This window comes from Myxine glutinosa, chromosome 8 (genome assembly GCF_964187855.1).
Source record: "Myxine glutinosa chromosome 8, kmMyxGlut1.1, whole genome shotgun sequence".
NCBI lineage: Eukaryota > Metazoa > Chordata > Myxini > Myxiniformes > Myxinidae > Myxine > Myxine glutinosa.
In genome coordinates this window covers 3956096-3971230 of record NC_136268.1, presented here as the reverse complement: position 1 = coordinate 3971230, position 15135 = coordinate 3956096, and the positions used below count along the sequence as shown (strand labels likewise).

The window sequence follows — 15135 nt, the reverse complement described above, 5'->3', positions numbered from 1 at the left end:
TTCCTTTGTTCCCTGATGCTTGCTCCGACCCTCTTCCCCCAGAACGAGTCATAAAAATTGGATTCATTCATTACACGAAGATTTGGATTCCATTTGGACTTGGGATTCAACCTTGTGCTGAGAAAGGAAATCACGGTGCACAATGGCGGCAGGTGCAGTCGATACAGGGAAAAAGGGTACAGGTAAGCGTCACGTGCAGAGTAATACGACACAGAGAAAAAATAGATACAGGTAAGCATCACGTGCAGAGTAATACTATACAGGTAGAAAAACAGACGAGGGAGGTGATTGGCCTGTAACGTCCCCAGGTATACCGGATACCCGTGTGTGCTGGGCTGATGAACAGCACAGGTATTCGGTGAAATACGACCTTTTCACCTTGTTTTGTTGGGATGTATTCATGACAGGTGGATTGTGTGTGCTTCGTGAGCAAAGTCCCAGGTCAAAGTCCCAAATCCCTCTGGTTTGAGAGTCGAGCCAAAGTAAAGGTAAAACTTCTTCTAAAGTCATCTTTGCCTTTTCCTTTTGCTGCTTCTATCATTTCTGCAATGGGGTCGTGACGAAGGTTAACAGCCTCAGGGTTTTGTGCTGTGGAGGAGGTTTTGACCTCAAGGAAACCTGTTGGGAATTGCTCTTGAATTGCCCTTGTTGCACTCGCTTCGTGTGTGTGTGTGTGTGTGTGTGTGTGTGTGTGTGTGTGTGTGTGTGTGTGTGTGTGTGTGTGTGTGTGTGTGTGTGTGTGTGTGTGTGTGTGTGTGTGTGAGATTTTGTATAAACAGTGCATTCAGAAAGTATTCAGACCCCTTCACTTTTTTCACATTTTGTTATGTTGCAGCTTTATGCTGAAATCGTTTAAATTCATTTTTCCCTCATCAATCTACACTCAATACCCCATAAGGACAAAGAGAAAACAGGATTTTAGAAAGTTTTGCTAATTTATTTTAAAAAAACAACTGAAATATCACATTTACATAAGTATTCATACCCTTTGCTCTGACACTTGAAATTTAGCTCAGGTGCCTCCCATTTCTCTTGATCATCTTTGAGATGTTTCTACACCTTGATTGGAGTCCACCTGTGGTAAATTCAATTGATTGGACATGATTTGGAAAGGCACACACCTGTCTATATATATATATATATATATATATATATAGCATATACACATCGACACACAATACTACCACTTCTTTAATGGCCCCCGTTATCCCTATCTTCTTGTCAGGTCGGCCAGGGAACACTTTTTTGGCCAAGTCTTTCACGAACCGGCTGGCCAGGCCTAACGTTCCACTTGAAGGAACTGAGCTCCAACGCGAGTCGAAAGAATTGACGCGACCAAAGACGGAATTCGTCCGAGTTGCTTTATTGAAACAAAACAGCTCAGGTATTCTGACAAGCTCGTTTATCGGGCAGCAATATATATACACATTTATGTCGGGAAGTTTGCCCGGCAAAAGCTATACCGGGCATGCCCGGGTGTCAAGGGCGAGCCTTGGAAAGGCGAGTCTGGACCTGCCCGGGCGTGTTTGGCTGCGGCCTGGCAAGTCGAGGCTGGGCGTGCCCGGGCGCTCTGGGCGAACACTTGAAAGGCGATAGCGGGCATGCCCGGACGCTCTGGGCGAGCCCTGAAAAGGCGATAGCGGGCATGCCCGGACGCTCTGGGCGAGCCCTGGAAAGGCGATAGCGGGCATGCCCGGACGCTCTGGGCGAGCCCTGGAAAGGCGATAGCGGGCATGCCCGGACGCTCTGGGCGAGCCCTGGAAGGGCGAGAGCGGGCATGCCCGGGAAAGACGAGACCGGGCGTGCCCGGGAGGTTCGGGCGTGCCCGGGAACAGTGAGTCCGGGCATGCCCGGGAGAGGCGCGTCTGGCCGTGTTCTGGCCGGTGCAAGGCGATTATGTACATCCAGCGGTAACCGCTACACACGCCCCTCCAGAATCGACCTGCACCGGCAGGGTCAATTTAAGGGGGGTCCGGATGACCCGGCCGAAGCGACCCCTGGAGGGTCGTGGGGAGGGGTCTGACGTGGTGGTGGGTGGTCGAGCGGGGGGAACTGTGGACGGGGGGCGGCCTCGCCGCGGAGGAAGGGCCAACCGTGGTGGTCGGTCGACGTCCATGTGCGCCGGTTTGAGGCGGTCCACAGAAATCCGGTCCGGCCGGCCGCCGAAGTCGACGATGAAAGACTTGTCGCCCCGTCGCAGGACCCGGAAGGGCCCGTCGTACGGCGGCCGGAGTGGCCCCCGGTGCGCGTCATGACGCACAAAGACGTACTCCGCTGTGCGAAGCGCCGGGGGGACGTAGGACTGGGGGCCACCGTGGCGGGACGTCGGCACGGGGGCAAATCGTCGGGCGGCCTCCTGGAGGTCCGAGCGCTGGCGAGCGGCGGACCAGGGACTGGTAGCGTCAGGCACGAATTCGCCCGGGACGCGGAGTGGCTGGCCGTAGACGAGCTCGGCGGCGGACGCCTGGAGGTCTTCCTTGGGGGCCATGCGAAGGCCCAAAAGGACCCATGGCAGCCGGTCGGCCCAACCGTCGTCCTGAAGGCCGGCCATGAGTGCGGCCTTCATGGAGCAGTGAAACCGCTCGCACAACCCATTGGCTTGGGGGTGGTAGGCCGTGGTGCGGTGCAGCGTGACCCCCAACGAACGGGCGACCGCGCCCCAAAGCTCAGACGTGAACTGTGGGCCGCGGTCGGACGAGATGTCCGCTGGTGCGCCGAAGCGCGCGACCCAGGTGGCGATGAACGCCTGCGCCACGTCGGCGGTGGTGGTGGAGGTGAGGGGCACGGCCTCCGGCCACCTGGTGGTCCTGTCCACCATGGTGAGCAGGTGGGTGAACCCCCGCGAGGGGGGCAGGGGACCCACCAGGTCCACGTGGACGTGGTCGAAATGCCGTTCAGGCACGGCGAAAGGTGCCAGCGGGGCCTGGGTGTGGCGGTGGACCTTGGCTCGCTGGCAGGCCGTGCAGGCGTTGGCCCAGTCGCGGATGTTTCGTCGAAGGCCGTGCCAGACGAAACGCGCCGACACCAGCTTCTGAGAAGCTTTCCGGCCCGGGTGAGAAAGGCCGTGGATGGAGGCGAAGATGCGGCGCTGCCAGGAAACGGGCACGATGGGGCGAGGCTGGCCCTGGGAGACGTCGCAGAGCAGGACGGTGCCCGCGAAGGGGATGTCGGCCAGGCGGAGGCCCGTGTCCGCCACGCGGAGTGCCTGCACCGAGGCGTCGGTGGTCTGGTCGGCCGCCATGAGCGTGAAGTCCACGCCGAGGTGGACCGCGTTCGCGCTGGCCCACGAAAGGCAGTCGGCCACGGCGTTGTCTTTGCCGGCGACGTGCTGGATGTCCGTGGTGAACTCCGACACGGCGGAGAGGTGGCGCTGCTGGCGGGCCGACCACGGCTCCGTGACCTTAGCCATTGCGTAGACCAACGGCTTGTGGTCGACGAAAGCCGTGAACGGGCGGCCCTCCAGGAGGTGTCGGAAATGTCGAACGGCCAGGAATAGCCCGAGCAGCTCGCGGTCGAACGTGCTGTAGTTTAACTCGTTCGGCCGGAGTTGCCGGCTGAAAAAAGCGAGTGGCTGCCAAACCCCGTCCACCCATTGCTCATGGACGGCGCCCACCGCGTAGTTGGAGGTGTCCGTAGTGAGGGCGATGGGCGCGTTGAGCACCGGGTGAGCCAGCAGCGTTGCGTCGGCGAGGGCCCGTTTGGCACTGGCGAAGGCCGCGTCCATGGCCGCGGACCAAACAATGTCATGCTTGGCCGGCTTGCCCCGGAGGGCCTCGTAAAGGGGCCGCATGAGCTGAGCAGCGCGGGGCACGAATCGGTGATAAAAATTCACCATGCCGAGGAACTCTTGGAGGGCCTTGATGGAACGGGGACGCGGGAACGTGGTGGTGGCCTCGACCTTGGTCGGCAGCGGCACGGCCCCGGTCTTGGTGATGCGGTGGCCCAAAAAGTCAACGGTCGTCGCGCCGAAGTGGCATTTGACCGGGTTGACAATTAAGCCGTGCTCGCTGAGGCGACCGAACAGTGTTCGGAGGTGGAGGAGGTGCTCGGCGCGGGACGTGCTGGCGACGAGGATGTCGTCCAGATAGACGAAAAGAAACGGCAGGTCGCGCAGCACGCCGTCCATCAAGTGCTGGAACGCCTGGGCCGCGTTCTTGAGGCCAAACGGCATCCGCAAAAATTCGAACAGGCCGAACGGCGTGATGACGGCCGTCTTCGGGATGTCGGCCACCCGGACAGGTACCTGGTGGTAGCCCCGTATCAGGTCAATTTTCGAAAAGATGACCCGTCCCGCCAAACGGGCGGAAAAGTCCTGAATATGCGGGATCGGGTACCTGTCGGGGGTGGTAGCGTCATTGAGACGGCGGTAGTCGCCACACGGGCGCCATCCACCCCCCGGCTTTGGCACGATGTGCAGTGGCGAGGCCCACGCGCTATCGGAGCGCCGCACGATGCCGAGGTGCTCCAACGCGTCGAATTCGGCCTTTGCCACGGCGAGCTTGGCTGGGTCGAGGCGGCGGGCCCTGGCGTAGACCGGCGGGCCCGTAGTGGGTATGTGGTGCTCGATCCCGTGCCGCACCGCGACGGCCGAAAACGTCGGCCGCGTGAGGGCCGGGAATTCCACGAGCAGGCGAGCGAACTCGTTCGTTGCCGGGAGGGCGCACGCCAGTTCGGTCGGCGCGGAGCTGCTCATTGTGCATGCCAGGGAGCTGAAGGTCTCGGCGTGGACAAGGCGACGTCGTTTGACGTCGACCAGCAGCCCGTGCGCGCAGAGGAAGTCGGCGCCCAGCAAAGCCACGGGGACGCTGGCGGTAACAAAAGTCCATTGAAAGCGCTGGCTGCCGAAGCAGAGGGTGACGACGCGTGGGCCGAAAGTGCGTATGGCCGAGCCATTAGCAGCGACCAAAGAGGGGCCGCAAACTGCGTCCAGCCTGTCCTGCTCGGAGGCAGGTATGACGCTCAGTTGGGCGCCGGTGTCGCACAGGAAACGCCGTCCAGACGCTTTGTCCCGAATAAACAGCAAGTTGCCCGAGTGGCCGGCGCTCATGGCTGGGAATGAACGCCGGCCCGGCCGTTTCCCGACCTGCCGAAAGTGCACGGGGGCCGGCACGTCCGAGCCTTGTGTCCGAACCTGGCGTGGTAATAACACCACGCCCGGTCAGGTGGAGGCCCCGGCCGTCGTGTCGGAAGCGGGCGGTGCGGCGTGGCGGCCGCCAGTTGCACCGGCAGTTCGGCCTCCAACCGCGCAGGGCACTCGGGCGTCGTGGGCGTCGCCTCGGACGGCGGCGGGCTCCAGGTAACCGCGCCGATGTGCTGGCCCGCCGAGGAGATCTTATCGGCTTCCCTGGCGAGGGCGCGGCAATCCGTGATCAACGTGCCAGCCAGGGCGAGGCGTACCGGGTTAGGCAGCTGACGGAGGAACAGCTCCCGGAACAGGAATGCCGGAGAGTGCTCGCCGAGCAACGAGAGCATATAGTCCATGCGCTCGGACGGGCGCGTGTCGCCGAGCTCGGGCAGGTCAAGCAGGCGCCGTGCGCGTGCTGCCGGTGAGAGGGCGAAAGCGCCGAGGAGGAGCGTCTTCAGCGCGTCGTATTTGTCAGCAGCCGGCGGGTGCTGGAGGAGGCTCAAGGCGCGGGCCGCGGTGGCGGGACCGAGCGCCGCCACAACATGGTGGAAGCGGGTGTCGTCCGCGGTGATGCCTCGCAGGGCGAACTGGGAGTCCGCCTGGGCGAACCAAACAGCCACGTGAGCCTCCCAGAAGGTAGGCAGTTTAAGCGTCACTGCCGTATCCATGTCGGTAGGTCACCAATGAAGGAACTGCGCTCCAACGCGAGTCGAAAGAATTGACGCGACCAAAGACGGAATTCGTCCGAGTTGCTTTATTGAAACAAAACAGCTCAGGTATTCTGACAAGCCCGTTTATCGGGCAACAATATGTATACACATTTATGTCGGGAAGTTTGCCCGGCAAAAGCTATACCGGGCATGCCCGGGTGTCAAGGGCGAGCCTTGGAAAGGCGAGTCTGGACCTGCCCGGGCGTGTTTGGCTGCGGCCTGGCAAGTCGAGGCTGGGCGTGTCCGGGCGCTCTGGGCGAACACTTGAAAGGCGATAGCGGGCATGCCCGGACGCTCTGGGCGAGCCCTGAAAAGGCGATAGCGGGCATGCCCGGACGCTCTGGGCGAGCCCTGGAAGGCGATAGCGGGCATGCCCGGACACTCTGGGCGAGCCCTGGAAAGGCGATAGCGGGCATGCCCGGACGCTCTGGGCGAGCCCTGGAAGGGCGAGAGCGGGCATGCCCGGGAAAGACGAGACCGGGCATGCCCGGGAGGTTCGGGCGTGCCCGGGAACAGTGAGTCCGGGCATGCCCGGGAGAGGCGCGTCTGGCCGTGTTCTGGCCGGTGCAAGGCGATTATGTACATCCAGCGGTAACCGCTACACACTGAAGATTTATTTTGGGGGGCGGGCAGAAGGGGGGGAAAACTTGGGAGAGGGGTATAGGGATTTGTAAGTCGGCCAGGGTGCCTGCAGAGCCGATGAGAGGAGGGTCATGGGGAGTTGCCTCCCCGGGGTCCATTCAGGGACCCGAGCTTCCACCGTATATATATATTTTATTATTATTATTTTTTTTTTTGAGTACAATGAAACCCCTCGTTCGCTCGTCCTCACTTCCACATCATTGCATGATTGAAGAGTCATGGACGGTGAAAGATCACGCTATGTTTTGGTTGGAGTCCCATATTATTGGCTTCTTGCGGGGGTGGCCGGGAGGAGTTTGGCTCAAGTCATTCACGAACCGGCTGGTCAGGAGTGAGATTCGACTAAGGTTAGGGCAGGAATTTGTAATTTGCCCAGGACATGCGGTACCTGCGATAACTCGCTTACTTTTTGTGAGTCACACTGTAGCGGCTACCGCTGGGTTTTCACAATCGCCTTGCACCTATCAAGGACGCGGAGCGATCACCATGCCGGGCTCGTACAGGACGCCCGGGCAGGCTCGCCCTCAACTTGCCAGGCCGCAGCCAGGACGCTAGGCCACGCCCCCTCTCGCCTTTCCTGGGCAAACGCTCCGGGATAATGTGTGTATATATAATATATATTGCTGCCCGATAAACGGGCTTTTCAGAGTACCTGAGTGTTTTGTTTGAATAAAGCAACTCGGACGAATTCCAGCTTTTTGTCGCGTCCATTCTTCCGATCGACGTGGGAGCCCGAGCTCCTTCATTGGTGACCTACCGACATGGACACGGCAGTGGCCCTTAAACTGCCTACCTTCTGGGAGGCTCACGCGGCGGTTTGGTTCGCACAGGCGGACTCCCTGTTCGCCCTGCGAGGCATCACGGCCGACGGCACCCGCTTCCACCATGTGGTAGCAGCGCTCGGTTCAGCCACCGCGGCCCACGCCCTGAGCCTCCTCGAGAGCCCGCCAGCCGCCGACAAATACGGCGCGATTAAAAAGCTTCTCCTCGATGCTTTCGCCCTCCCATCGGCGGAACGCGCACGGCGCCTGCTCGACCTGCCCGAGCTCGGCGACACGCGCCCTTCCGAGCGAATGGACTACATGCTTTCGCTGCTCGGCGAGCACTCTCTGGCATTCCTGTTCCGGGAGCTGTTCCTCCGTCAGCTGCCTAGCCCGGTACGCCTCGCCCTGGCAAGCACGACAATCACGGATCCCCGTGCCATTGCCAGGGAAGCCGACAAGATCTCCGCCGCAGGCCAGCGCATCACAGCAGCGACCTGGGGCCCACCGCCGTCCGACGCAACACCCATGGCGCCCGAGCACCCGGCACGGTCGACGACCGAACTGCCGACGCAATTGGCGGCCGCTACACCGAGCCGACCACCTCCAGCACGACGACCGGGGCCTCCACCTGACCAAGCATGGTGTTGCTATCATGCCAGCTTCGGACAGAAGGCCCGGACATGCCGACCCCCGTGCACCTTCGGCAGGCCGGGAAATGGCCGGGCCGGCGTTCATTACCAGCCATGAGCGCCGGCCACATGGGCAACTTACTGTTCATCACGGATAAAGCGTCCGGACGGCGCTTCCTGTGCGACACCGGCACCCAACTGAGCGTCATACCCGCCTCTGACCAGGACAGGCAGTCCGCGGTTTGCGGCCCCTCCTTGGTTGCGGCCAACGGATCAGCCATCCGCACCTTCGGCCCGCGCAACGTCACCCTCTGCTTCGGCGGCCAACGCTTTGCTTGGACGTTTGTAACCGCAAACGTGCCCATGGCTCTGCCTGGCGCCGACTTCCTCTGCGCACACGGACTGCTGGTGGACGTCCAACGGCGTCGTTTAATCAACGCCGAAACCTTCAGCTCCCTGGTATGCACATTGAGCAGCTCCACGCCGACCAAGCTGGCATGCGCCCTCCCGGCGGCGAACGAGTTTGCTCGCCTGCTCACGGAGTTCCCGGCCCTCACGCGGCCGACGTTTTCGGCCGTCGCAGTACGGCATGGGATCGAGCACCACATACCAACCACGGGCCCGCCGGTCTACGCCAGAGCCCGCGGCCTCGACCCAGCCAAGCTCGCCGTGGCCAAAGCCGAGTTCGACGCTTTAGAACACCTCGGCATCGTGCGGCGCTCCGATAGCGCGTGGGCTTCGCCACTACACATCGTCCCAAAGCCAGGGGGCGGCTGGCGCCCATGTGGCGACTACCGCCGCCTTAACGACGCTACCACCCCCGACAAGTATCCGATCCCGCACATCCAAGACTTCTCCGCCCATCTGGCGGGACGGGTCATTTTTTCGAAAATTGATCTCATACGGGGATATCACCAGGTACCTGTCAGGGCGGCCGACGTCCCTAAAACGGCAGTCATCACGCCGTTCGGCTTATTCGAATTCTTACGGATGCCGTTTGGTCTCAAGCACGTGGCTCAGGCGTTCCAGCACTTGATGGACGGCGTGCTGCGTGACCTGCCGTTCCTTTTCGTTTACCTGGACGACATCCTCGTCGCCAGCACGTCCCGGGCCGAGCACCTCCTCCACCTCCGAACACAGTTCGGGCGCCTCAGCGAGCATGGCCTCATCGTCAACCCGGCCAAATGCCACTTCGGCACGACGGCCGTTGATTTTTTGGGCCACCACATCACCAAGAATGGGGCCGTGCCGCTGCCAACCAAGGTCGAGGCCATCACCACGTTCCCGCGTCCCCACACCATAAAGGCCCTGCAGGAATTCCTGGGAATGGTGAATTTTTATCACCGCTTCGTGCCCCGCGCTGCTCAACTCATGCGGCCCCTCTACGAAGCCCTCCGGGGCAAGCCGGCCAAGCACGACATCGCCTGGTCCGCAGCAATGGACGCGGCCTTCCAAAGCTCAAAGCGGGCCCTCGCCGACGCAACACTGCTCGCTCACCCGGTGCTCAACGCTCCCATCGCCATCACCACGGATGCCTCCGACTACGCGGTGGGCGCCATACATGAGCAATGGGTGAACGGGGTTTGGCAGCCACTCGCTTTTTTCAGCCGGCAGCTCTGGCCGAACGAGCTCAAATACAGCACGTTTGACCGTGAGCTCCTCGGTCTACACCTGGCCGTCCGCCATTTCCGCCACCTCCTGGAGGGCCGACCTTTCACGGCGTTCGTCGACCACAAGCCGTTGGTTTACGCAATGGCCAAGGTCACGGAGCCGTGGTCGGCCCGCCAACAGCGCCACCTCTCCGCCGTGTCGGAGTTTACCACGGACATCCGGCACGTCGCCGGCAAAAACAACGCCGTGGCCGACTGTCTTTCCCGGGCCAGCGCGAACGCGGTCCACCTGGGCGTGGACTTCACGCTTATGGCGGCGGACCAAACCACCGACACCACGGTGCAAGCCCTCCGGGCGGCGGACACGGGCCTCCGCCTGGCCGACATCCCCTTTGCGGACACTGTCCTGCTCTGCGACATCTCCCAAGGCCAGCCTCGCCCCATCGTGCCCGTCACCTGGCAACGCCGCATCTTCGCCTCCCTCCACGGCCTTTCCCACCCGGGCCGGAAAGCTTCCCAGAAGCTGGTGTCGGCGCGATTCGTCTGGCACGGCCTTCGTCGGGACGTCCGCGATTGGACCAGCACCTGCACAGCCTGCCAACGGGCCAAGGTCCACCGACACACCCAGGCCCCGCTGGCACCTTTCACCGTGCCCGAACCACATTTCGACCACGTCAACGTGGATCTGGTGGGCCCCCTCCCCCCATCACGGGGGTTCACACACCTGCTCACCATGGTGGACAGGACCACCAGGTGGCCGGAGGCCGTTCCCCTCGTTTCCACCACCACCGCCGACGTGGCGCAGGCTTTCATCGCCACCTGGGTCGCCTGCTTCAGCGCACCGGCGGACATCTCATCAGACCGCGGACCACAGTTCACCTCTGAGCTGTGGGGCGCGGTCGCCCGCAACCTGGGGGTCAAGCTCCACCGTACTACGGCCTACCACCCCCAAGCAAACGGGTTGTGCGAGCGATTCCACCGCTCCATGAAGGTCGCGCTCATGGCCGGCCTTCAAGACGGTGGTTGGGCCGACCGGCTGCCGTGGGTCCTTTTGGGCCTCCGCACGGCCCCCCAAGGAGGACCTCCAGGCATCCACCGCCGAGCTTGTCTACGGCCAGGCGCTACGCGTCCCGGGCGAATTCGTGCCCGACGCTACCAGTCTCTGGTCCGCAGCTCACCAGCGCTCGGACCTCCAGGAGGCCACCCGACGGTTTGCCCCCGTGCCAACATCCCACCACGGTGACCCCCAGTCCTACGTCCCCCCAGCACTTCGCACAGCGGAGTATGTTTTTGTGCGTCACGACGCACATCGGGGGCCACTCCGGCCGCCGTACGACGGGCCCTTCCGGGTCCTGCGACGGGACGACAAGTCGTTCGTCATCGACATCGGCGGCAGGTCGGACCGGATTGTGGTGGACCGCCTCAAGCCGGCGCACGTGGACGTCGACCAACCACCATGGGTGGCCCTTCCGCCGCGGCTAGGGCGCCCCCCGTCCACGGTGCCCCCCACTCGACCGCCCACCACCACACCGGACCCCCCCCCCCCCACGACCCGCCAGGGGTCGCTTCGGCCGGGTCATCAGGACCCCCCTCAAATTGACCCTGCCGGTGCAAGTCGATTCTGGGGGGACGTGTGTAGCGGCTACCGCTGGGTTTTCACAATCGCCTTGCACCTATCAAGGACGCGGAGCGATCACCATGCCGGGCTCGTCCAGGACGCCTGGGCAGGCTCGCCCTCAACTTGCCAGGCCGCAGCCAGGACGCTCGGCCACGCCCCCTCTCGCCTTTCCTGGGCAAACGCTCCGGGATAATGTGTGTATATATAATATATATTGCTGCCCGATAAACGGGCTTTTCAGAGTACCTGAGTGTTTTGTTTGAATAAAGCAACTCGGACGAATTCCAGCTTTTTGTCGCGTCCATTCTTCCGATCGACGTGGGAGCCCCAGCTCCTTCAACACCATGGAATGGTTAACATTCACCAAGGCATGTCGGTGATGGGACGCCCTGTTTTTAACGTCCATCCGATGGACGACACCCACATTGATGAATCGGTCTGTAAAACACCGGGATGACAGTTTATAGATGGGATAAAATTCAAACCCAGGATAGAAAAGCAAAAGCAGCACCGAAAGCGGCCAGATGTGAACTTTAAATTATATAATAGATTTGTTGATACTGTCAGCTACTTTATTTATTTACTTTTCGACATTTAAACTGTGATCTAAAAAGGCTCCGACTGTGATTTTGCTTTACTTGTGACTTTTAAAATCATTGTTATTTTTTAAAAGTTATTATTGAAAAGTTACAAAAGAGAGAGAGAGAGAGAAATGGTGGGGACATGGGGTTTGTGAGGTTGTTTGCCCCAGGGCCTGTGCTTGCTCTAGACGCCCCTGGGTGCCCACAATAATTCTCCTGCTCTTCATGAGGCTCCCCGTGTTCTCTATTTAACGTCTAAGTTGGAGGAGTTCTCTGCCGGCACGACCAATGCTGCCGGATGAATTGTCCTCCTTGATAGTCTTCCGTAGGACAGTGCACACAGTAATGCGTGAAGCACCTGGGTGACGGTTTATAGCTGGGTCGAGATTCGAACCCAGGTGAGACGGCTCAAAAGTGAGTTAACAGATATTGAAGACCCATGGAATAATACATTTTATTTAGCCAGACTTGCTCCGCTTTGGTTGGATAATTGTTGTGCAGATAAGGAAGGTTTTAATAGATTTCACAATTATTGCTAAGTGTGTGGATGTGTGTGTGGGTGTGGGGGGGGGGGGGGGAGCGGGTGGATATATGTGTGTGTGTGTGTGTGTGTGTGTGTGTGTGTGTGTGTGTGTGTGTGTGTGTGTGTGTGTGTGTGTGTGTGTGTGTGTGTGTGTGTGTGTGTGTGTGTGTGTGTCGGGGTTGTATCCAAGGGGGTTGTGTCAAAGCATGTCCAATGAAAGTGGGGTTGTATCAAAAGTGGGGTTGTATCAAAAGTGGGGTTGTCTCAAAAGTGGGTGCGAGTAAACCGGTCATCGCTGCCAGCAGTTTTAAAGTGGCAGTTCTAGTTATTGCTAATTTACAGTTCATTGCATAAGCCTGGTGTTGGCTTAGCGGTTAGGGCGCCGGCTTGGGATCCTAGGATCCTGGGTTTGATTCCCGGTCGATCGCTGAATTAACAACAGTGGGGTTGACTCAGCTTGTCATCCTTCTGAGGTCGGCAAATTGAGTACCAGTTCACTGGTAATTCCCTGTGTGTCGCAAGAGGCGACTAACAGGGTTGGCGGCAGGAAGGGCATCCGGCCATAAAACTTTGCTTCAAAAAGGGGACAAAGGTGCCCAACCCCCGCTCCGTGGGGAAAAATGGCCTCGAAAGGTGGTCTCTTACAGTTAATTGCATCCTCTGTGGTAATGATAAGGAAGGTTTTAATGCTTATGCAGATTTCTAACCCATTTATGAATGGAAGGGTAGGGGGAACAGTGGGGGACCCTCGGTGAATGAGGCTTTTCAGGAATCGACCAATCAGCACCCTAACGACTGGCTCACTGCAAACTTCTGTAAGACAGTGAAATACTGAGATTGTTTAACTTTACTTTTGTGGTGCAATAATAATAATATTCATAATATTTCATTTCATCACCAGCAATGAGGCCTTCATCCGCAGCTTCATGGAGTACCGCTCTCCCCTCAGGGCTGGTTCCTGCCTCACATATTGATGCCGTGGAAACCAAGGCCTTCAGGATTATTGGAATCACTCGCGACGAAGCTGGATCTATGGGCCGATCACTTTCCCATCGAGGACAGGTCGGTGATATCTCTGTCTCCGTGTCATTTCTGGTCTTGCACCCTCTGCCCTCTCTGTGCTTTTCCCCGTCATGTATCTGTAGGACTCGCGCGGTCCACCAGCACCACCTCCAAGTGAAACTGGTTGTTCACTCAAACTCCAACCCATTAATCCAGAACCACTGCTCACCTCCACTCATTTATTCCTCTTTTTCTCCCACCTGTTCTGCCGCCTTCCACACACTCATCAATCTCATTCTTCTCTCCAGATCTTCAAGACAGCTGTTCACCACCATCTCAGGTCATCCACCATCCAAACCCATGATCTATTCTACCCTCATTAAACCACCCCTACCACTCCCTTGCTTGTTTATCCATCTTGTCCAGCGTCCACCCATTGTATTCTCCCTTAACCCACATCGTCACCTGCATCCCTTGTTTATCCGTCTCCATCTACCTTTTCTACCACGCACAAAGAACAAAACGAACAAAAAAAAAAAACACAACTATATGTATATCCAGGGTGTTTCAAAAAGATTGATGGAACTTTGACTTCCTGCCATTTCTTTGTTTTTTTATCCTTACCGCTTTCCTTTTCAGGGTTTGGTGGTGTTATCGTGGTGTTTGTTGCCTGTGATTTCTAGCTCCATAGCTCAACTATGCCATTGACAGTGGAGCAGAAGACAAAAGTGGTGGCTCTGTGGTATGAGACTAAATCAACGACGACAACAACATTTTCTGGGTGGCAGAACCACCTGAGGAGATCACTGAGAGGTCCCCGAAAGGGCCTAAGGTCACATGCTTCTGCACCTTCAATGCCAGACGGGGAATGCTGGGGCCTTACTGGTTTGAGAATGACAACTGCAGGACGGTGACGATCAACGGTGAGCGCTACCGGGCCGTGCTCCAGAAGTTCCATCATGATCTAGCCCAAAAGGTCACCCCAAACCAGCTGAGCATAACTTGGTTTATGCAGGATGGTGCACCCCCACATATAGCTGATGACACCATCACTTTCCTGCCGCATCTCTTCAGAAACCGCTCTGTCTACGTCAACCGCCCTCACACACTGGATGTTCTGAAGCAGGAGGTGTCAGAGTACCTCCAGGTAGTGCCACATGAGACCTACAGGAAAGTTGGACAGAACTTTGAAGTCAGGATCAATGCCAGTCTGAAGGGTACACATGGAGACCGTCAATTACAAGGATTTTGCGTAAATGCCAATTTCAGACCTTGGGCTCTCACTAACTCTATCAGTGACTTTACTGAAATAGCAATCAGTGATAGAAAATACCACGTCATAAGCTTTCAAGAAATGTTTGGTTCACGTTCCTGAGGTTTCTGTTTCTTTTTAAATAAACGTTTAAAGTTGTATCACTCTTTTTGAAACACCCTGTACAAAATATATATACAGACTTGGCATTTAATATGGCATTTTTTTTTTTTCTTGACTTAGGTTTACTTTCTGAATTCAGTATATCAATCTGGTGAGTTTCTTTTACCCTTCGGTGATGTCTTTGTTGAAAGAACCATGTCACTGATTGTTTTTCGCAGCAAGAAGTCAATAACAGGATTATATCACAGGTGGCGTGACAAAATGTAAGGACAGGTACATTTGACGATTGGCTTCACAATCGGGTATATAAGGGTTGTTGCGTTCTGTATTAGTGGAAAACAACTGCTGCACGTCCACAAAAGTTATTGCCGCTTCCTCTGGAGATGGTCCGTCAACTTGACAATGCTGTTTGTCATGGAGTGGTGGCTTTACGAAATTCTGGCATGAAACAGCGTGCTATTGCTCGGCAGTATGGCATCACTCAAGGTCAGGTGTCCCTACTCCTGAAACGAAATTCTGGCAAACTCCTGAAACAGAACAAAGATCCTGAAACGAA

The 15135-nt window shown here is 58.0% G+C and overlaps 1 long non-coding RNA gene across 1 annotated transcript; it reads left to right on the top strand.

Annotated features, from left to right (window-relative positions):
• The first annotated feature begins 444 nt into the window (after positions 1-444).
• Positions 445-14757, top strand: LOC137432030 (uncharacterized). Its single transcript, XR_010985378.2, has 3 exons — positions 445-488; positions 13152-13264; positions 13844-14757. It is a non-coding gene; the product is annotated as an uncharacterized LOC137432030 (long non-coding RNA).
• The last annotated feature ends 378 nt before the right edge of the window (positions 14758-15135 follow it).